Consider the following 24,690-nt stretch of genomic DNA (forward strand, 5'->3'; position numbering starts at 1 on the left):
AATTTTTTTGAGCAGTGTATTTGGCTTGTTGGCTCAGTGTAGTGGGCGAGCGATGCAGATTGAGGAAAGAGAGGGGCTGGTCCATGCCTACAACAGTCTGCCCTTAACGAGCAGCATCGCGGCTCAAAGATTTTTTGGGAGGTGCACGTCTATTGGGTTATATTTGTGCCTTTACTTTCAGGTAGCAAAGGCAGACTTTGAGCCCTTTCGACGTGCAATAATTACTGTTGTGCCGCAAGCACATCGCTGCTGCGCGGTGTGGCTCCCTCCCTTTCTCACGTGACCTTTTTGCTAGCCCGGGGGGGGGGGGGTGAGTCGGTTTACTAGTGTACCACCGGCGGGTTTTGGGGACGAGGCTCTTTGCTTGGGCTCGTGGTTTCTACCTGGATAGCGGCGATGCATACAGACGTGTTCAGTGGACAAAATGAATGCCTGTCGCTGTCTGGGAGATGAGGGCACTGATGTGATAATAATTTTTTTTTCAAAATGTTCTCGTGACCGACAAAGTCCCAAAGATTGACTAGTAGATCACGATCGACGGGTTGGCGATCCCTGTTTTAGAGAGACCACAATTGTCCATAGGTATGAATGTGAGTATGAATGGTTGTTTGTTTATGTGCCCTACGATTGGCTGTCGACTAGTCCAGGATGTACCCCGCCTGTCGCCCAAAGTCAGCTGGGATAGGCTCCAGCATGCCCCCGCCACCCTAATGAGGAGAAGCGGTATAGAAAATGGATGGATGGATACCCAAGTGGGGCACTGACCCACCACAACAATCAGATGAAGCTGCACTGGTTTGATTCCCAGCCCGTGACCCAACACAAACCAACTGGAGATGTCCAGTGACATTTCAAGCCTGGATATTGTCTGTAAAGCCATTTAGTGTAAAAGCAAAGGCAATCAAATTATGTGAGTGACTCACTGTGTAGCGACACCTGATGGGAGAAGCCGAAAGACAACTGGGGAAAAAAAATGACAACATGACCACTTGTACAATATAACTCACAGAAATAGAGATAATGCTTGGCTTGTGTAATGGATAAATCCATCCACTAATTTTCCTCCTCATTTGGGTCACGTAAGATGGAGACTCTTGACTTTGAGGCTGGTGAGGTAACCACTAGGCCTGGATAATAAATTATAGCATGAAATGAAGTAAGACAAACCTGACAGCCTTGCTCTCAGCAAAATGTACGGAGCTTGACAGCTACTGCAAGATGAAGCAATGGTAAACATATTTGTCTTAGAGCACTGTATGGGAATATTTTTTGGAATATCAAAGTTTTAGCTTCAAAGTAATTTTTAAACTATCCTTCAAACCGTTTTGTAATGAGACACATGGATATATTTCCTCTGGACTTCCTACATCCAGTTTTCCTCATTAGCATGACCTTATTATTCTCATAGGCACCATCAACTTTAATTCATAGTTGTGCACTATGTCAGGATTCACAACATGATCACGGCCATCTGCCAGTTGTCAACCGTGTAAAAAGAGGTACTGAGGAAAGGGGGACTTGACTTGAAGCTAGAACCGTCACTGCGTGTGCTCATGCTGATGTGATCTTGAATTTGTCCAGTTCCCGGATATCTTTGACAACAATTACAGTAACCCCTCGTTTACTGAGGTAGCAGGAGCATAGGAAACCTGTTTAAAACCTTCTAAATACATTTTTTTAACATTATTACAGCCCTCTAGAAATGAAATAACACCCCTATTGTCTCCTTTACAGTAGTATTAGCTAATATAGTAGACATAATAACAGAAAGTAAGACATGTTAGACATAAACAAAACATAACAGACTAACACATTAGCTTTCGGAGAGTTCCTTGTTTTTTCTGGACAGCATACTTATTGCGGTGCCTATTGTCTGAACACATCAGGGTGGCTGTAAATTAGTCAACCTTTTTATTTGAAATAGACACAGGTCACTATGTCTGTCAGGCAGATGCTCAAAACACATCATCAACAGTTCAATACTTCCTAGTTTTCTTCTATGGATTTATTTCCTAAATGCTAGCTCTAAACCAGCATGCAAAATGTCACTGCCCTCTATAGTCCACAGTCTTAAGCAGCAGCTCAGAACCCCACAACATACCCATCGTTACAGTCACATTACTGACACCTAGTGTTGAATACCACATATCACGTCTTTAAATGCGTCTTCTGAATGCTTTGTATTTGTATTTTCGTTCATTTAGTCCATTTTTATCAAGCAACGAAATTTGAACCGGAAAGTGGTAAGGGACGACTGTAATTTGGCTTCTTCTGATCCTTTATTTAATAGTGGTGTCACGATTCGTTTTAATAACGGTTCCATTCGTATCATGATTCGTGGTTGCTGATACGATTCAAGGACAATATTGGTTCATTTAGAACGATATGTTCCAAAACGATTCAGTAACTGTAAATCGATTCAGTAACTCTTTTGCCAAAAATTCAACCAGTCTGACTGTAAAGTAAATACATGGATACTGGACAGTGCAGGTGAAGTTTCCTAGATTCACGTTTTTTGTAAGGGAATCAGGTATAATTTAATTAAATAGACTAATCTGTGATTAATTCTATCTGATAAAACATGACTTCAACTTTAATTTTCAACTTCAACTTCTTTACCCCAAGTATAAAAGAAGTTAGAGCAAATTTCATACCGGGAAATAATGCCTTTGATTCCTATTGCTTTAACATTGAGTCAAGCAAAACTACAAAGTATATAATAACTGAGACTGAGACATCTGTTTTAAAAGTCAACAGAGTAGCCATTTACAGTTCAGGGAAGAAAATCAAGGGTCATAATTTTCATGTAGGCCACAGCACGCTGTATTCGTTTCCACGCTGCACTAAAAATTGCATGCACACAGTAATTCTGGGGCAAAATTATATTTCACGCCATCAGATTTTAATGAAATTTCATCTGATAGATAGATATTCAAGTGAATTTATATCCTACATACCTTTTATCTCTCCTGAATCGCTGATCTGTGAGTTTGAAAGCCTTAAAGTTGGACTTAACTTTCAAAGCACTTGTATGACTTTATGTGGTCCAACACTCAGTATAGTAAATCCAATACGAAATTGAAAAGGAAGAGGTAATTTACCTAAAAATCATGCATACGAATGAAAATATACCCGACGTCATATGAAAAAGCTACATTTTCACGGCCGTCCCCACGGACTCTCCTAATCGAGCACCAAATCGAGGAACGCCTTGGTGTCCTCACGGTGGAGCTGGAGGAGGTGGCCGGGGACCAGGAAGTCTGGGCTTCCCTACTGAGACTGCTGCCCCCGCGACCTGGACCCGGATAAGTAGAGGAAAATGCATGGATGGATATCAATGTCCATGACTTGAATTTAACAACTGGAATAGGTTTCAAGAGGAACTACTTGTGATATTTGTATACAATACTGTAGTGTGTAGTATAATAGCCAACGTCAGTGTCCCTTTAGGTTTGGATTGTCCTTGAAGAGTTTGATCAGTGAGTGATGCCACTGAAATACAAGACCCTTATTATATTTAATTTTCTATGCAAACAGCCATGTCACAACATCACTGTTCCCCTTTATTTTCCGTCGTCATATTCACATTAATATAAGCCTTAACTCTTGAATAAATTTATAGCTACTTTAATATAAACATTATTTTCTGAAACTGTTGTGGCATTTTCTCTCGCAACCATGAGTACATTCATTTTGAAACTGCCACAAACAATTGAATGTAGATTGCCCTTATAGAAGTTCTCATAACCGTACGACCACGGACCACAGAAAGCCAATCATTTCTTCATAATTCACTATTATTCTGCCTAGCTGGAGAAAAAGGGTTTTTTTTACTCTTTCCAACTGCCACGGAATGAGTGTAGGTGTTCTGAATGGAGATGACGGTAGGGACATTGTGATGGAAAACAAGGTCGTATTTTCTATATGCCAATGTCATCTAACTGATAAAATACAAAACCGTTGACCAAAACTTTTATTAAAACAATTTACATGGATCTCATGTAAATTGGCTACGCATGGTCCCTTTTTTTTACCGAATTGCTTATCAATGGACTATATGTTCATTTAATTGGGTCAAAATCAGGTCACAGAAATAGGAAATGTTTTGGTTTTCTTAATTAATATCTATTAAATCAAATATGAGGAAGATGTACAATAAGCGCATCAAGCTCATTTTGTGATTCTGTTTTGCACGCCGAGTTCACCTGGAAGTAGTTTTACATGGACTTGGGTGTGCAGGTAAACAAAGCTAGAAAAAGACATAGAATTGATGACCGGGAGAGTTAAGAATACACAAAATGGCAAGTTTGGAGGCTAACGTAATTGCACCTTGTTTTGAAAAAAGCAAATTCCATGCCGAAATACATGTATATACGGTAATCCCTCGTTTATCCAGTTAATTAGTTCCAGACTCCACCGAGTAGCATTTCTTAATTACAAATGAAATATTTTCGTAGTTACAGCATAGGAAACCTGTTACGACCTTCTAAATACGTTTTTAACATTATTAGAGCCCTCTGCTGTAGACTTGAAATAACACTGCTATAGTCAACTTTACACTTGTATTACCCAATATAGTAGACATAATAACAGGAAATAAGACATTGAAGACATAAATAAAACTCATTCTCGTGTGTGTTGCAATAACACCAGACAGGAAGTGACGTCGGGGGTTCAGAGTTGGCTTTTAGCTTGCCGTGGGTTACAGCCGCAACAGTAGTCCGGGTTTTTTTTAGGGATTTATTTTAGGGATTATCATGCCTGCTGTGAGATAATTTAAATCCGCAAAAAAAAAAGCCTGTTTTCCCGGCGATCAAGTCTGGTGCTTGTGTGTCTCACAGAACATTACAGCAACATTGCTGACACCGAGTGACCAGTGTCAGATAGTACAGCATCTTTGATTGTGTCTTCATCTTTGATGCTTTGTATTTGTGTTTTAGTTCACTTAGCCAACAGCATGAAATATTTATACATTTTTGAAAACCGTAATAGTGTGACTCTTCGAAATTCAAAGCATGTAGAGTCAAAAGCTGACTGTAATACAATTTTGCACTAGCGTCAGCAGCACGCAGACTGGCTCCTCCGCCTCCAAATCTCCTTTGGGGCAACTCAGCGTTAATTGCATATGCTTTTATTCTTCATATTTGATTTAATTAATAGATATAAAATTACAAAAACAAAGCGTTATTTTTTTTTTTGTAGTTTTAGTTTAAAAAACAAGTTATGAAAAAGACACATCATTATCAGTTTTTCTAGTTTTGGTTTCAAATGGAAAAGCACGTGAACAAATACATGGATTGCATCATATCAAAAATGTTTGTTACATACAAATCAAAACGGAGGCAGAGCATTTCATACAGTTCATGCAGTGTTTTAGTTTGTGTGTGTAGTTGCACCATACATTGTTGAGTCTCATAAAATGAAATTATTATGAAGAACCGAGCCAGATCCGTTTTGAAACAAATCAAATCAGTTCTCACTATTCTAAATGGCTGCAGTTGTAATTTTGTATTATGACACTTGATGGCGCTCACACTTAGCTGTAGGTTTTCAGCCAGCTCCGTGGGTGGTAAAACCACAGATAATTGATGATATCTGCAATATCCTGAACATGCTGAAATATCGAGGACACCGTCTTGTTCAGTTGATAGCACATTTGACTGGTTTTTTCCTTTGAAGCTCACGGCTGGCATTATGGATATCAAGGTGAAAATCAAGCATAGGTGGTGATGTTCTATTAAAGAGTAAAGCGAATGCTCACTGTATTATTCCAACTTCTATTTCCCATGACATCAAGAGAAATTGCCACTCTGAGGCCCATCTGTCATTTGCTCTCAGGTTGACATGCAAGGAAACATTATGCAACATATTCTACAGAAACTGGCAATCATTTGCATGATTGTTTACTTTCCCCCAAACACTTGAAATCAAAGTTCATTTCTTTTTGAATTCGTCTTCATCCGTGCCTCTTTGTTTCAACGATTAGAGGAATCAAAATGGATTTACATATTTTGGAAAATCACATTTTTGCATGAATACTAACGTGGTTTTAATGACTAGGGTTATTTAATTTATACAAGGAGCTGGTTATGACCTGTCTTTTCCGCATTTCCGCCAGGATGCCCAGTGTAACTGTGAAACTGTGAGACGGGCGTTTGATAGGAATATAAGAAAGTGGGGGGGGTCACAAGATCTAAAATGTCTTGTTCAGATAAAAAATATGTCGTGGACAGTAGGCCTGGGATGCTAATAAATAAATTAATGACACAATAAATGAGAATGTGCATGTGTGTATGGTTTCCTCATCTCTCGCCTCCAAACAGGCAGGAATGGAGTTCACTCTGTGCATTGGTTTCAGCCCCTTCGTGTGTTTGTTCCATACAACAGCAGCATGAATGGAGTGAGATCTTTTGTCAGTTGTCCACTCTCTTTGTCTCGGTGGGTGGAGGCGGGGCCCTAAGCACACACACAGAATGCAGAAGAGTGCAATCTAGTAGAAATTAAATTATTAGATGCAATATACACTACCGGTCAAAGGTGATAGAACACCCACATTTTTTGCTGTTATTTATTGAAATTCAAGTCGTTCAAGTCCAATGAATAGCTTGAAATGGTACAAAAGTAAGTGAAGTGCCAGAGTTTCAAAAAATGGTAAGGTTCCCGAAACTGAAAAATATTGTGTATTTTAGAATGATACAAAAAGGCCTGTTTCAAGGAGCTCAAAATGGGTCAACAATTTAAAGCTGTTCTGCAGAAACTGAGGTTTCTCAAGCCTTGGCAGTTGGTGCAACTAATTCCTACAAGTTGTGGAGTACTTACTACCTCCTCTGTGTGCATAAAAACAGTGTTCCGAACACACTGTGGTACTATAGCCTCGTGAACATCAGTTGCACAGCATTGTACTGGAGAAAGTAATTTGTTGCTCCAAAAATGGCAAGAAAAAGGGAATTAACAACAGAAGAGAGACAACCATCTTAACACTTAAACCTGTAGGTTTTTCCTCCAGGGAAATTGGAGTGTTCTAAAACTTTTGACCGGTAGTGTATTGTTGTATATTTTTTAACTACATTTAATTACTGTAACCTCTCGCCACTTTGCATTTTCAATTTTGCTAAAGGTTTCAAAGTTGATCAAAAATATATTCACTCATAAATATGGTTGAATACGGTATATTAGTCATAAAAATATGCATTATCAAGCAACTTTTAATGTATTGTTTGGCCTAAATTAAGCAAGCCTAAAATGGCTAAATAACGTAATATACAAATATAAGGCATTCAGAAACATGATATAGTATTCTACACAGGCCATGGCATGTCCAACATGATAGATGATGTTAAAAACTGTATTTAGAAAGTCACAAACAGGTTTTCTATGCTCTATCTATGAAAATATTCAATTTCTTAACATTGAATTCTGTATTGCAAAAATTCATTTACCCTGGTCGGGTCTGGAACCAATTAACCGCTATAAACGAGCGACGACTGTAGTCTCTAATGCCTAGCAAGATTCTTTCACTTCTCTGTCCATGCTGTTTGTGTGCTCACGACTGTGATGTGTGTGTAACCCTTCGCTCCCCCTTCTGCTCAGTGTTGACACATACGACACCACACATTTTGACATTGCAATTACCTGGGAAGCATATACAGTATTCATAAAAAAAACATCTTGCCGGTCAAATAAGCTATCTTTAATATATCAGGTTGTGATAAAATGCTGCTTTATGTTATTAAAGATCAAGATTTTTGACATGTTTACATGAATATCATAATAAATCATCAATGTCATCGTTTAATAGATTGTAATGTACAGTATAACATGCGTATGCAATGGCAAAACACACTAATACGGGGTTATTTTGTCATTAAACCACCTCTTGTCGTTTACTTCAAAGAGCCGGATCGTTCCCGAACGACTCATCACTAATGTCTATTTCACAGAGGCTATCCAATTAACAGACTCCTGAACTCCTGGTGACCAACAGCAATCAATGGATTTAAATGTCTTTGACTGGATTATTGAAAAGAGCGGGATTTAGATTATTTTGAGAACTGCTTTAAAAAAAAAAAATCATGACTTCCCCTCAGGTTTCACCACAGTGATTTGTGCTGCTGCGATGGAGATCAGTGATGCACCTGCTCCTGGTGTATGAAGTGATGCAATACCCGTACAATACATATTACATAATATCTTATGCACAGACAGTGAAGTACTTAAAATGTACGTCTCCTCTGTGACCCACGGGGAAACTGTGATGGGTACCTGCAATAACGTAAATCCAGGAACAGGGGTAAAAACAATCTTGGAAAATAATGAAAATACATCCAGACACTTGCTCAGGTTTCTAAAATTGTTTAAGGTGACACTCTTGTTCACAATAACTATGTAATTAAAAACTTTGCACATGGAAAAATACAATCCAGTTTACATGGAGTCATCAATTTAACCTGGTGATACAAACACATTTAAATAGAGAATGCAATTAGTGTGTGCAGTTGTCCATATTTACAAGCAGTTCCGAGTGCAGAGCATCCCCCAGCATGCAAAGGCATGTTTGTCCACACCGTGGACAAAATCCTAGTTTGTTAGTAAATATGAACCGTACGTGTGCATCAAGGCATGTTTGCACGTGAGTCATGCCTCCGTGAGTTTCCCTGCAGACTGTCCAACATGTGCAGTCATTGAGAAACACACTGAGAGGATTTGCTAAATATAGATCTTACTCCTGAGATGCAGACACCTGCTATACTCCTTTGCAGCTATGAGCAGGACACTGAGCCTCAGCAATTAAAAAATAACAAACTCCCAAACCACTGCAACAAAAAAAATAAAAGGAATGCAGTTGCATGCAATCGGTGTGCCTTGATTCAAAACCCAAAATGTCTTGCAATAGATGGGGTAAGGCTAACAAGTGTAGAAAATGTGCCTTTATTTATTATTGCACAGTCAATAATGATCAAATTTAATTCATCATTGAACATATGTAATTGATAATAGCTTTTTGGTTTTTTGTACATGTCACGTGATTTAAGAGTCAGTGTCCTGTTCGAGTAGAACTCTTTATCTGTCTGGATTATGTCATGAAGCTAAAATTGGTGTGAAAGTCTCCTAATCTATTGTAAGGGAACACCCCACCCACACGTAAGAAGACGCACTGTTCTCACGTTTGAACTGTCTAAGCATCAGGGTACACATGGTGCACATGCAGTGAACTGTTCATGTGCTTGTTGGAGACTGAAAAGGGGGAGGTGCCAGGATTTCTGCAGTGCATGGTTTCAGCTGCAGAGGACCAACTGCGCTACCAGAGTTACTCCTCTTTTATTAAGTAAAATAAAACTTTGCAACATTAACTTGCGTCCACCTAAAGTCGACTGAATTTCAAAGAAGAGAAGACACCCTCAGCAGGTGAGCAGGTGGTTAAAGGTGAATATATGTTCATCTAGCATCTTGTTGTGTGATACCTGGTTGTAATATTGAGGAGACTGTGTGTGGATGAATCAAATGCAGTGCAGTGTCATGCGTTTATGTTATCCAGTATGACTAAACTTCGTCATCCACTGTATTGCATTCTCAGCAGAGATAAGGTGCAATGACAGGCCAAATCAGGATACAGACAAAATGCCTACCATTGATATTATTAAATCTAGGGCTACAATTAACGATTATTTTCTTAGTCCAGGGGTATCCAAACTTTTTTCACCCAGGGCCGCATACTGGAAATTCAAAGTATATACTTTGATATTTTTATATATATTTAAAAATGTCGTAAAAAGGTTAAATAAAATCATTAAATATACATTTAAAGACAAAGTATTGTGTTATTAGTTATTAGTATCAACATTTCACATCTTCTCTTGACATTGTGCCTTTTTGCTCTATTTTCCCCATAAAAAAAAAAAAAAAAAAAAAAAAAAAAATTCACTGTGTGCCACAGGCCAAATGCCCACGTGACACACTTTGGACACCCCTGTTTTAGTCCAAATCTGAAGCTTGTTGTTTCAATTAATTGAGCAATCTGTTAGGTTGTAGACCAGGGGTCTGCAACCCGCAGCTGCAGGGCCGCATACGGCTCTTTTATGGTTTTACACTTAAGACTTTCAAAGTTCTGAGTCATGGTTGACCGTGTGCTGTGCAATCCTCCGCTGAAGTGCGAGAGGCAATGTTTTCTTGTGAGTCAACCCAGTGAGAAACCGTAACACTGGTCAACTATTTCGCTTTTTAACCCCCTTTGTAGCTATTTAGATGTGGCCAGTCACACCGCCAGGACAGACAGGAAGACAGAAAAGGAACGTGACAATGCATTTAAGGGAATTACATATGTAGCATTACGTTCAATTTAGAGGTCAAATAGGTTTTGTGAATCCAAGTGGGTTTTAATTGGGTGGAAACAGGCCCAAATGGCTCTTTTGATGCTGAAGGTTGCCAACCCCTGCCCTAGACGAACCAAATCAATATGAACCAAACACAAACAGTTATGGTTTGGTCTACAACAAAGCAGAAAAGAGTCAAAAATGTCAATCACTGTTTCCCAAAGTAAAAGCTGATGTGTGTGAATATCGTGTTTTTGCCTAAAACATAAAGATAATATGTCTGCTGTCATGGATGACTGACGAAATAGCAAACATTCACATTAGAGGCAGAAATCAGAGGATATTTACAGTTTTAAATTTAAAAAAATGATTACTCGAATACCAAAATAGTTATGGATTAAATGGATGATCTGTTAATGATTGATTCATCGGTTAATTGTTTCAGCTCTAATGAAGACCCTATATGGCTAAAACTCCACAAATGTCACTTGTAAAGGGTAACATCTTCACCTCTGATAAAAGGTATTTCTTCAAGTAATGCCCATCAATGTTTAGTGGGGTTTACATTGGACTCAGCAGTTTTGTCTGCAAGAAGATAGAAATGAATTCATTTGCAAATGTCATTATTCCCATTACAGACTGCATGGTTATTATCGTTATTAAAAGTTTTAGCAATGAAAACAATGCTGAAGTTTGCTAATTTGTTAATTTTGCTATTTGGAATCAGGCCAGTACTGAAAAGAGTTTGTTATTTCCCAAATTTTGACAACTCATTATATTTAATGGCTTTTTTCAACTTTAATAATCATTAAACCCTCTTTGACAGCAACAGCAACAGAACCAACATTGGCGAGGAGCAAACTGCTCAGCGAGCATTAATACTGCTAACACCAGTGAGGAGTTCACTGTAAACCACAACATGGCGAGTGTGAACACAGATGAGTTCCACACAACAGCTGATTAGCACAGCCAACACTTTGAAAGCGCATGCAGAGGTAGATAAGCTGCTGGATGCTGACCACTCATGAAGCTTCAAGTGCATCTTGTGGCCTGAATAAGAAGTACATCAGGTGGTTGCCTACAGCCACAGCTGTTATTGCCAATGTTTTCTAATGAGAAATCCCGGACTTTTATTTACTTCTGTAGACTGCAACTACAGTATAGGAGACTTGGCAGTTAATCAAAGAGATGTTAATTGGAGCATTTGGTTGCAATCAATCACAGGCCACATACAGAGACACAATCATTCACACTCACTTCACCCAGTCACTGAGTAGGAAGTGAACCAATGCTGGATGCGCAGAAGTCAGCCAAGCGACCAATGACACTATCAGTGACATGGCTGGTTTTAACAATTTTGACAATACATTTTTTTCTAATAACATCGTGCGTTTTTGCGCCTTCGCTCGATCACAGTTTTTCAAATAAATATGAATTAACAGAGATGAAAAGGTGACAAGATTTCAGCGGCATTAGGCCTGAGACGACAATAAATAAACTAGTCACACAATAAATGATGCATGAGTGTCTTCGTTCCTCGTCTCCCGCCTCCAAACAGGCAGGGCGAGATTGGTTTCAGCACCTTCACGTGTTTGTTCCATAGAACAACGGCATGAACGGAGTGAGCCATTTTGTCAGTCATATAGTCTGTCTCGGCGGGGGGAGGCGGGGCCGGTGGCATACACACAGAGTGCTGAAGAGTGTAACATAGTAGCAATTATATTAGTAAATTGCAATATATCGTCATATATTTTTTCATTATACTTTTCTTAAAAGTTATGTTGAAATCTCATCTCGTCTCGTCTCGTTCTCGTAGACCGTATCGAGTGTATCGAGTGTCTCATGACACCCAATATCTTGTCTCGCAATTTTCACATGAGAAAAAGAATCTGATATTAAGAATCTGTGTATCTAACCAACTCTTATGAAGATATTTTCATCATAAATTTGTTATTTATTTCTAATAACAAGATAAAAACAATTTTGAATTGTTTCCAACAGATTAAGAATAGCCGTCTTAAATTAAGAGTAAAACTGGTTCCCTAACGTTCTCAATTTAACACACAGATTAACACGCAGATTTTTCACTAAATACAAGCTAAATGTGTAAGATTATTACACTTGATTCAAGAAAATATTACTCTTTCTTTTTATCTAGTTTGTAAATCTAAAACTAGTCACTTTACAAGCAAATAAAGCCAAAGAAAGATAGTGTTTATGACAAAAAGTTTTCTTAAATTAAGCAAATTTTAGACATAATCAGTGAGTGCGTGAGCCTGTGCGCAGGTAGCCAAATATAGTAACATGCCGGCAAGCACTAATGTTGGCTGCACGGTGGCTGAGTGGTTAGCATGTTGGCCCAAATCAGGTGACCCGGGTTCAAATCTCTGTTTGGAGTTTGCGTGTTCTCCCTGTGTGCACTCTGGCTTCCTCCTACATTCCACAAATATGCATGTTAGGGTAATTGGAGGCTCTAAAAATTGTCTATAGGTGTGAATGGTTGTTTTTCTATGGCAGGGGTCGGGAACCTTTTTGGCTAAGAGAGCCATGAAAGTCTCATATTTAAAAATGTATTTCCATGAGAGCCATATAATATTTTTTAATATTGAATACAACTAAATGTGTGAATTTTAGGCAAGACCGACAATTTTAGTATATAATAATTTATATACTTGTATATATATATATATCTATCAAATCTAAATTTTATCGTGTTGGCTCCAGAGACCTCTGTTAAAGAATAATATTCCTAAATCTAGAATATATTATACCATTTTGCTGAAATCTAGCCTCATAAAAGGGCTTTTTATCAAAATTTATGAATCATATTTGGCCCAATTTGACTTAAATCTAGTTATGTGACTAAGAACAACTTGCTTAAACTTAAATTTCTTATTTTAGGATTCATTTTATTCTTAAACAAAAAAAAACACACAAAAAATTATAGTTATAAGAATTCTAGCCAAACAAATTTTGCTTACTCCATTGGCAGATTTTTTTTGCTTGAAATAAAAAAAGGTTGACTCATTTTAAGATAATTTGGGCTTGTTTTAAGTATGGCTGTTTTTGTAGTGTTCTACACTGGTCACTAGGTGTCAGTAATGCTGCTGTAATGTTCCAGACACACTAGCACCAGACTCGATCGCCGGAACAACAGGCTTTTATTGCATGCTGCAAAAACTGAATTTCAAGAAAGTAAGTTTTTTAAGCAACCATTTTTTTTTTCCTAAAAAGAAAAAATATCTTGTGTTGCAATTTTCACATAAGAAAAATAATCTTATATTAAGAAAGTATAGCTAGCCAGTTCTTATGAAGATACTTTTGCCAGAAAATAATTATTTTAAAATAATTGTAAATCATTTATTAAATAATTATCAGCTTGGAATGGACATTACCCATGAGCACAAGACCGGTTTGCCTTTAACCACCGTTTTAATGTTTTCTTGAAGGCTGGGTAATTGTCACAGCTTCTAACATGAGCTGGTAGTGTGTTCCATGACTGTGTGCCTCTGATAGAAACAATCATTTGGCTAAATTTAGTCCTACGCCGTGATATGTTACAGTCACCCCTGGTTAAGCAAATCATGGCAAAAAAGAATTCTGATCGTGTTTATGACAATAGGTTTTCGTAAATTAACTAAATTTTGGATACAATCACACTTTTTTCTTTTTAAATAAAAAAATTCCATTCATATAATTTGCTTCATGCTTGATGAAACACTCAGACCGGTGAAGAATTAACCTACATAACTAACATGCCGAGAAGAAGAGCTGGTGGATAGCATGTTGGCCCCACAATCAGGCAACCAAGGTTCAAATCCCATCTCCATGTGGAACACACACACTCCCTGTGGGTATTCTCTGTGTACTCTGGTTTCCTTCCGCATTCCAACAATATGCATGATAGGTTAATTGGAGACTCTAAAAGTTGTCCATTGGTATTCGTCTATAGGAAAATCTAAGAAGTCGCAATAAAAATATTGTATTTATAAGAATTCTAGCCAAGCAACTTTTGCTTACCCCATTTGCATAATTTTTTGCTTGAAATAAGAAAAGTAGTCTATTGTAATATATTTTGGGCTTCTTCAAGTAGGCTATGGTATGTTTTTGCAGTGTAGCTTTGAATTATCTCACAATAGACACAATAATCCTTTAAAAAAATCCCTAATAAAAACATGGGCTACTGCAGTCGTAACTCACGCCAAGCTAAAACTCAACTCTGAACGACTGACGTCACTTCCTGTCTACTTGCCACTCAGCTCACCTAGGGAACACATGTATATAGTAACACAAACGAGTCTTATTTATGTAACCCGCCCTGTTTGGCACCGCCCACACCGGGGCTCGAACACAGGACCTTCGCAATGGGAGGCGAGAGCGTTGACCACACGGCCAAAAGCCCGGGCTGTCGACCGCGTGTTCAGCGCAGCTCTTAAGGCAGAGGGAGTGAGGTTTACCAACGTACACTTGCACAGCCTCACAGGCTGGCATCCGTTACATTTATGTCTTAAACGGTGTATTGACTTATGTCTACTAATGTGAGTGTAAAGGTGACAAAAGGGGTATTCGTTCATGTCTAGAGAGCGCTAATCATGTTAAAACCCGTATTTAGAAGGTCGTAAACAGATTTTATATCCTCTAACTATGAAAATATTTGATTTATAAATAAGGAATCCTACTTTGCGGAAATTCACGTATCACTTGGACCAATTAACCATGATAAATAAGGGATTACTGCACTTTTATTTTATTTGATATTTGATCCATCCATCCATCCTTTTTTTTTATTTTGCTTGTCCTTGCTTGGGTCACGGGGGTATACCGAAGCCTAAGAATTATTATTCATTTAATAATTTTAAAAAGTAAAATTTCTCTTTGATGTAAAAGGCAGTTTGAAAAGACAGATAAACCTTACTAGTATAGCCTAGACCAGGGGTCACCGACGTTTTTCCTTGTGAGAGCTACTTTTACAAAATGAAAATGGCCAAGAGCTACTCATTTTTGTAACATTTATTTTCAGAGCTTATTTTAAACCCAAACAAAGCGAATATGCTTGTTTTACCAGAACATTAACAAAATGCTGGTGTCCACATCTCACATTTTGTATTTCAGAATGCATTTCTTTCTACTGTTCTTTCATTATTAACTGAAAACCTGAATGAAAAGCAGGCTTGCGGGCACCACATGTGGTCGTGGGGGGCTACCTGGTGCCCGCGGGCACCACGTTGGTGACCCCTGGCCTATACTAGAACTTATAAATGCGATGACTCAGGGAAGCTAGGCTGTGAGCTCGTCAGTTTGCTGTCGTCTTGACCTGACCTGCAGTATGCCAAGGTGACTGTCCCGAGTCGGCAAGAGTGCTGCACTCAGAAGTGATCTTTTTTTTTGTTAGGAAACTGAAAAGCAGCATTTGTGGCATCAGGTTTTGCTGATGACAATGGGCCGCATAATATACAGTAAATCTGATAAAAATATATACAGTGAAATTTGCAAAAGTTGAATCTGGACTCTTCTTGTTTGTTGGACACGTTGCACCTTTCGTCCAAAAGACTTCTTCAATTGTAAACTTTAGTTGTGTTTAGAACTGATTTATGTCTCTGGTGGGCGTGATCACAATAGGGTTGTTGTTGCTGCCCAGTGTGGCTGGTGCATACCAATAGGTCGACCTACTGTTTAAAGTTCAATGTTTAGAACTGAAGAAGCCTTTTGGATGAAAGGTGAAACGTCTACAACAAACAAGAAGAGTTCAGTTGCCTCAATTCAACTTTTGCAGATTATCATAACCTAGATGACTGAGAATCTACACAGACATATACACTGAAATCCAAATGACTTTTAGGCTACGTTCAGGCTGCAGGTCAATTTCAATGTATTTGCTCATGTATGTCCTGTGTCCGATTTTTTTTCGTGTGAGTGTGAACAGTACAATTCAGATTTTTTCAAATGCGACCAAAGACTCTTTCGTATGTGAATATAAATCCGATATGTATCCGATACTAATGTATTCTGAACAGTCGGGTCATGTAACGCCATGGAAAGGTGACAAAGATCACAATTCCTCGCCAAAATAGACAGGTCCGAAGAGAAAAGGTGGACAGAGTAGAAGAAAACCCTCGGTGGTGAAAAGAAGATGTTTTGGAAGTGATTGAACCCACGACTCACATCAATGTCCGACCACTCCTGGCTCCGACTACTCACGCACACACTCGTTGGAAAAGACGTTGCGGCAAGTGCCCCACAAACTGACAGCCTAAAGTCTTGCCCTTTTCTTTGTTAATCTCCTACGTGATTGCACAAAATCATTGAAATTGCCACAAAATTGCCCGGACTGAGACCACAAATTGGGGCGATGTTTACTTCCACAAACACACTCCTCTGCATGTGACGTTGTGTTTTGTGCACATGCGTGTTGCTTCCTGGATGCATTGCAGTCACATGACACCCAAATACAAGTCACATTTTTTTTTTGTAATGTGAACGACTACATAAAAAGGTCGGATTTGAACAAAAACCTGAGTTGGGCATCACACAGACATAGCCTTAGTTCCCAATGTAATGTAGGTTGCAAAAGTATTTGCCAGAACCTTTGCCTTTTTGCACCACCCTATTGCACTTGAAGAACAATAAAAAACAATAAAAATGTGAAGAAAGTGTAGATTGTAACTTAAAAATATCATTTTGGAGCTATTATACGTACTATAGTTATTTTTAAGCATTTGAAAAATGGACATTGTCGTCAATATCACTGCACTTATAACCAGGACTTTGAATGAATTAAAATGATTCACCATGCAAACCAATGGTAACATCCATGTATAGGAAAGCACAACTACACTTTGGCAGAAAAAGTCTTAAGCCGTTACAATTTGCATCAGAATGATGGGGAGAGAAAGGTATGGAGAAGGAACAGCATCATGATCCAAAGCACCACACACCATGTGTCAAATGTAGTGGAGGCAATGTGATGGCATGGCCATTTCTAACTGCTAATGGAATCAAGTTAAATGTTTATATGAACAATTTCATCAATTTTCCAGATACTATTGAGCACCTGAAATTGCAGGTTGTCTGGCTGCATTTGCTGAACGGTAAATGCAATATTTTTGTGAAACCTCTTCAATCTGAGCTGACAGTCCTCAGTTGGTCTTGCTGGTTTTGAATACAGTTTGACCTGCATACTCACTAGATATGTAACCAGTTAAACTTATGTTTGTTTGACTTGTGCAAGAGGTAGAGAATTGCCAGTCACAGGCTCAGCCGTCAGTCTTTATCTCATGAAACATCTGTCAACAGCATACACTACTACAAAGCTCATCAAAATTCGTTCATATACTCTCAAAATCTTAAGACCCGTTGAAAAATTTCTAGAATTTGCATTTTGCACATTTGGATCTTAATGAGGTGTTAAGTAGAGCTACAATATGCAAAAACGAGAAGGGGGAGTGAGACAAAAAGCACCTTGAAAAAGTAATTTATTGAAAACAACAATTAAACTGAAAGAGGCTGTTTATCAGCTGATCAAAAGTTTAAGACAATCGCTCAAAAAATAACAAAAAACTCTCCAAACCAGAACAAAAAATGTTCTCAGTAGGACTCAGTAATGAGTAGCTCCACCGTTCTTGTTCATCACTTCAAAAATGTGTTTGGGCATGCTTGATATGAGTGTTTCCAGGAGGCTAGTGGGAACATTGCTCCAAGTGGTGAAGATGGCTTCACAAAGGGCATCAACTGTCTGGAACCATTTTTATAAACTTCCCTTGCCATCCATCCCCAAATGTTCTCTATGGGATGTAAATGAGGGGAACATGCAGGATGGTCCAAAAGAGTGATGTTATTCTCCCTGAAGAAGTCCTTGGTCAAGCGAGCATTGTGAACTGCAGCGTTGTCCTGTTGACAAACCCAGCTGTTACCACACAGACGAGGGCCCTCAGTCATGAGGGATGCCCGCTGCAACATCCAAATAAGAAGATTGGCGTGCATGGCTTTCACTCACTGCTGTCTGTGGTAAATGTCCATAGCACGTGTTTATTACCAACAACAGTCTCAGAGACATGACTGCCAATTTGGAGCCATTGTGTGTTTATGATATACATGCAATGATGGTTTGTCACGTCTCTATTGTCAGCTGACAACCAACACTGCTAACGTGCGTGTTGCGTGAGACATGGTTTGCAGCGTCGGAGCAGGAATTGGCCGTAACAGACGGGTAGGCAGGGCTTGCGCACTAAGCCTAGAGGAGACTTTCACAGCAGCCTCATCTTACATTTCTGCCCTGTATTTGATCAGGAAATGCGCAAAAGATGCAACTCTCACATAAGATATGGATTGGAATCATAAGAAAATACACTTATTTCATTAATATTATATATTAATATTTGTTCTATGTTATCATGAATTGCTTTCATTATTCACCTGCCTCCCCTGACTGCAAGTCACTGGTGCAGTTATAACTAACACTGGCCGGTCTGCTGCAACCCACCCCCGAGCACTTGCTTCTCCTTCCTTCAGCTATTCAGCACATCCTTACATTTTTTATCGGCTTGACTTTGGCGCTCTTGCCTGCTGTTAGAGATTTTATTTCTCTCAACACCGTAACAACTCTCACCGAATGAACTGCACTCATGTCCTTATGTGGGAAAGAGCGTGCTATCTGTGCTAATTAGGGGTTGCTGGCACACTGCTAAGTTGTGCAAATGTTAGTAACAGATTTTTTTTCTTAAAAATCTTTCTAAGAACCAATTGAACTAAATAGAAAGAGCGTATTGTTTTTACCATACAGACTCAGTTTTTCAGTCCTGCACATAAGCAGTGGCTTTCGAGTTCATCTGAGAGTTTACAAGCAAATTCTCACTTTAATTTCACATATTATCATTTTTTTCCCTCCAGAATAATAGTGAGTAGGCGCTTTACTGTAGACTCTGTGGTCAATCCACTAATGAATCATATCTTGCTTGCACTTATCGTTTTCCATTTGTTTGATATCACTTTTGCTTTATTTTATGAACCTACAAACATAAAGTGCTGCAAATTGAGTTATGAATTGAGATGAAACAGGTGTTCTCTTTGATTCAAGGGACTATTTTACTACAGCTGCAGCCCCGTTCTCTGAGTTTGTCTGTGTGTGTGTGTGTGTGTGTGTGTGTGTGTGTGTGTGCGCGCGCTAGATTAGGATGGCTCAGGACAGATTAGTTAATTATAGACACCTGCTGTCTAAGCGTGGCTTGTGTTGTCAGGTGTTGCAGCATGAGGTCGGCTTGTTGTGGAGTGCACAGGGGAAAGGCGGAGCGAGGTGTGAAATGGCATGGACAAATGGTTTGCCATGTGCTCTGAGATTGACGTTTTTTCAATCTCTAATCTCTGACTAGGAATGCCACATCATTTTGGCCGACCGATATTAGCATGCAATAAAAAAGAGATATCGGAACATTTCGGTATCGCTTTTTTTACGCTGATATTGATATTAGCTCAGGAGTGAGACCTTGTTCATTGGAATTTTTTCCAAGTTTCACTTTCAGATTGTAAATATGCAATTTCCAATGACTGTAAAGTGCTGATTATGCAAGTGGGAGTCAGGCGTCTTTCTTCAATACTCTTCTAATCCAGGGGTGTCCAAAGTGCGGCCCGCAGCTCTTTTTTTATTGGCATGCGGCATATTCTAAAAATGAAATTTTACAAGAAAATTTAAAAAACTGCAAAAATAAAAAAATCAGCAGTCATTTTACAAAAATAAAGTTCAAATATTAAGAGAAAAACTAATATAATAATCTAACACGAAAAAGTCAGAATGCTTATATGAAGAAAAAATAATGTCAAATTCAAAATATGAGAATAAAGTCATAATATTATGAAAATAAAATTTATGAAGATTATTTAAAAAGAAAGTTGAAATATTTGGGGGGAAAAAAAAACCCTGTAAAAATGGAAAAATAAAGAACAAAGACCCAGTTTCGCACTGTGTAATGTGCTTTTTCACCTATGTTTTTTTCTTGAAATATATATATAACTTCTTAGCTTATCTACATGTGTTGGTTTACAAAATATCAAAGTGGCCCTTGCATCCTTTCATTTTCACTTTCTGTATATGGCCCTTGCTGGAAAAAGTTTGGACACCCCTGTTCTAATCAAATCTAATCACATCTCAGGAAGAGTCACTCGGAGCTACTCGGCGCCATACTGCAAAATAATGATAAGTGGAAAAAAAACTACCAAGCTCTATCCAGATAATAATATCACTGATTTTACTAGGACATGTTATAATAGTTGACTATTGGTCATGTTTTTTTTTTTTTTAATGACTAATTTGTTGAGATTACACAACATTAATTTGAGGGAAAAGCTCGTGGACAATATCGGTTTATCGATATTGGTAAGAAAGCCAATATCGTATCTGCTCAGTTGTTCTTCAAATATAATTATTAGGGATGTCCGATTGGCTTTTTGGCGATGTCCTATATGCCAATATTGTCCAACTCTCTATCTATCTATCTATCTATCTATCTATCTATCTATCTATCTATCTATCTATCTATCTAGCTATCTATCTATCTAGCTATCTAGAAATCTAGAAATACTTGCGATTGGGCATGGAAAAGCATGGCAGAGGAGTCTAGTACCACGTCTGCTTGCCGCTATTTCCACGTTTTTTACATTCCTGCCATTCCCTCTCACCATCACTGTTGCCAACTTTTCAGTAAGAAAAGTAGCTACTGGCTGTCCGAGAAGTCGCTAGATGATGTCAGTGTCTAATTTGCATATGATTTGCATATAACGTCGTAAAATGCTGTAGGAAAAAAACATAACCTCGTAGGAGAGACAAAAAACGTGAGTAAAAACACCTTTATTACGTTTAGAACTACGAATGAACTTGATTTCATCCAAACAAAATAACAAAATAATGTTTTATTTCGGGCAGTGCCTCTCAAAGTTGTCCTATCACATGTTGGCTATTGAGAACACTTTAAAATTAGCACAATTGCTCAGCAAATAACAGATTATGCTGTGTTGATTCTATGACTCAGTGTGGTTCGTGAGTGGCACACCCTTCTGGTCAATATATGTAATAGCAATTAATTTGCATTTTCCATGCGTAGAGCTCCACATCATGGCTTGTGACTGCCTTTGGGCGGGGCGGACCTGTCAACAGCACCCGCCGCTGCTCAGTGACAACACAAAATATGTGCTTTCACCATATTACAAAACTCCCCAACGACAACACCAAAAAAGGTCGCTAAATTTGCCGCGAGCCGCTTTTGAGAAAATATGTCTTAAAAGGGGGGTTGGAATGTTGCCAGATCTAGCGACAAAATCGCCAAGTTGGCAACACTGCTCACCATAAGCGGTGTTATGACAACGTACTTCCTGTTTCCCAGCGTGCTTTGCTGCACTGTTGTTGCAAATGGCTGCAAAGTTACATGTTTAGAGCTCACATAGTTGTTGGTTATTGTTCTGCATTATTGGTAGTGTCTTGTCTGTTGTTATCCACCTATTGTGTTGCTGCGTGATGTTTTAGCTCTTTCTTTGCACCGGGAGTAAGACTGTATGTGGATAGGTAACCCCCCGTGATTTCGATGGGGTCCATAAGTTCTTTGTGAGCTCTGGTGTTACTCTCCTTGCAAAATAGATTGACTCGTCAGCGCCACAGTATTAACCATGAGGCAGCAAAATCAGCAATGCTGCACTTTTGCGATGCTTAAAGGCAGGGGTCACCAACGTTTTTCCTTGTGAGAGCTACTTTTACAAAATGAAAATGGCCAAAAGCTACTCATTTTTGTAACATTTATTTTCAGAGGTTATTTTAAACCCAAACAAAGCGAATATGCTTGTTTTACCAGAACATTAACAAAATGCTGGTGTCCACAACTCACATTTTGTATTTCAGAATGCATTTCTTTCTGCTGTTCTTTCATTATTAACTGAAAACTTGAATGAAAAGCAGGTTTGCGGGCACCTCATGTGGTCGTAGGGGGCTAGCTGGTGTCCGCGGGCACCACGTTGTTGACCCCTGCTTAAAGGGGTATATCAGCTTTCATTATAGGGAAAAAAAACGATACCGATATTGGCCGATATTACAATTGTATGCCAATAATTATATAAGTGTTGAGAAACAAACATTTATACAAATGCTACCATGCATCAACAAACATCAACACAAAAAAAAGCCCTGCGATTGGCTGGCGACCAGTCCAGGGTGTACCCCGCCTGTCGCCCGAAGTCAGCTGGGATAGGCTCCGGCATGCCCCCTCGACCCTAAAAAGAGGAGAAGAAAATGGATGGATGGACGGATGTCCAGATGAACACAGAGCAGACGTTTTGTACAATCAAATGTGACGTGGCATAGTAACTGGCATAGGACTGGCATTGGCAGGGCACCCAGACTTCCACAAAATAAAAAGATGAAGCTTGGCTGGCTGCTATCCTATCATTTTTTTAATTTCTTGTCAAGTCTTCTCATTTTCATTTCTCTTGTGGTAACAATTAAGCGGGACAATCTTGAGCCCGATTCCCTGCTTCCAACTAAAGTCAGGAAAAAAAACTCATTACTGGTTGAAGCTTAAAAATGTTCCTGATTGATTTGGTGTGGAGTGTTACAAGTGTTTGTTTTTTTTAATGGTTGGTCTGATCAGAAAGTGAGCAAACAAGTCATACTTACCTATAGACCTGATGAGCTGACAGCTGTCCGAGCTCTTCTTCTTTTTTATTTATTCACACAATTTCTTGACCCATTTTTTTTTGTCATGTGTGGGGTCTCTCCCCGCCACTTTTGTGTACATTTTGGCCAATTTTCAACCTGTTTTGATTATTGACATATCAACTCTAAACAATGAAATGCATCCATGCCGACCCACATCCTCACTTCCTTGTTTACATTGTTTACGTTATCTATCATCGTCTCTCCTTTACCAACCAAAATCAGCACTATAGATTGGGCTCAACCGTTCTCCAATATCCTCAACAAAAGCACTACGTGCAATGTGTTAAAGCTAAGTTCACAAATGACAAGCACTGGACCACACTGTAGGTAAGAGATGTAGGTAAATACACTCATCTTTCTTTATGAATAAAGAATATGTTGAAAATGACCTTAATAATATTCATATACAGTATCTAACGGAAGTGAGTTCACCCCTCAATCTGTTTTATTAAACATGCACCGATCGATCTGCTGGCCAATCGATCTGTGCCAGTTTCCTTAATTGTGGGGTGATGGTCAAATAAAACATTCAATCCATCCATCTTCTATGCCGCTTATCCTCACTAAAACTTTCAATACAACAAACCTCATTCACCATTTAAGAAACCACCACACCCGTTGAGTGAGCGATATTTCAAGCTAGCAATCAAGCTAAGGCTAAAGCCACAGCTAGCGGGAGCAAAGAGCCAGGTCGCGGCCCGCTGTTAGCGCTTATCAGCAGATGATGAATTTCATGTTCATGTTCAGTGTTTGACTTTTGGGAGCTTTTGGCCTGCCCTGTAAGATGCTGCAAGGTATTTTTATATTGATATTTTAACTTTTAAATAGCTACAAAGCTGCTGCATTTGGGCATTTTTCACTTTTTGGACTACGAGGAAACCTAAAACACAGCACACTTATTGGTGGTTTAAGTTTGTCCTGTATATTATTATTTTATTAACTACCTCAAACTTTCTGATTTCCCTTATTTGTAAAAGCAAAATACTGCTGTGCACTTTATTTTTGGCAAGAGGCTCAAATCAGGTCTGCAGTGTACCCTGCTGTGCATTTTTGTTTGTTTTTCAAAGATCCTGGTGAGACTGGTAAATTGTCAATGGTCAGAAATGTGCTCTGCACTTGAATTTAATATGCAAATAAAGCATATTTTGGTAGATACAGTCAAACCTGTCTTAGCGGCCACCTGTATAGAACGGCCACCTGCCTATAGTGGCCACTGAAAAATCCCCCGGAGAAAATCTACGTGTTATAGATCCTGTGTATAGCAGTCATCTGTCTAATGCGGCCAGCAGCCACCCATTTTGTATCCCTTGGTCAATATCTGACTGCATATAGCGGCCAAAATGCCGACTCAAGCAGAAACTTCATGCATGAAAAAGTTTCGTTTTTTCATCAATGAAGCCGTCGTGTGTAGACTTTAATTACTGAGTCGTAGCTCAGTCACAATCATTCACAAGATCCACACAAACTGTCAGTTGTTCCACATAAAAAAAAGTCGTCTTCTTTGGAGCTTGTTGCAGACAGTGACACCGTTTATTTCCTGGTGTGAGACAATGTGCACTGGTCAATACTGTAATGCCCCTTGTTGTGGGGAAAGAGAGACTCACGTCGCCGATGCACTTTAATCGCTTTATTAAGAGCGGTTTATTAACCTAGTAGTTCTTTACAACTTTTATCCGCAGTCCCACGATG

General features: G+C 38.8%; 1 protein-coding gene across 1 annotated transcript in view; it reads left to right on the top strand.

The window, feature by feature from the left end:
- The first annotated feature begins 9,242 nt into the window (after window positions 1–9,242).
- Window positions 9,243–24,690, top strand: part of LOC129178788 (excitatory amino acid transporter 2-like) — a 39,666-nt gene continuing 24,218 nt past the window's right edge. The window contains exon 1 of the mRNA XM_054771353.1: window positions 9,243–9,405. The gene's annotated coding sequence lies outside the window, so the exon portion shown is untranslated. The remainder of the gene's footprint in view (window positions 9,406–24,690) is intronic.

The sequence above is a fragment of the Dunckerocampus dactyliophorus genome, chromosome 3 (genome assembly GCF_027744805.1).
Source record: "Dunckerocampus dactyliophorus isolate RoL2022-P2 chromosome 3, RoL_Ddac_1.1, whole genome shotgun sequence".
Lineage (NCBI taxonomy): Eukaryota > Metazoa > Chordata > Actinopteri > Syngnathiformes > Syngnathidae > Dunckerocampus > Dunckerocampus dactyliophorus.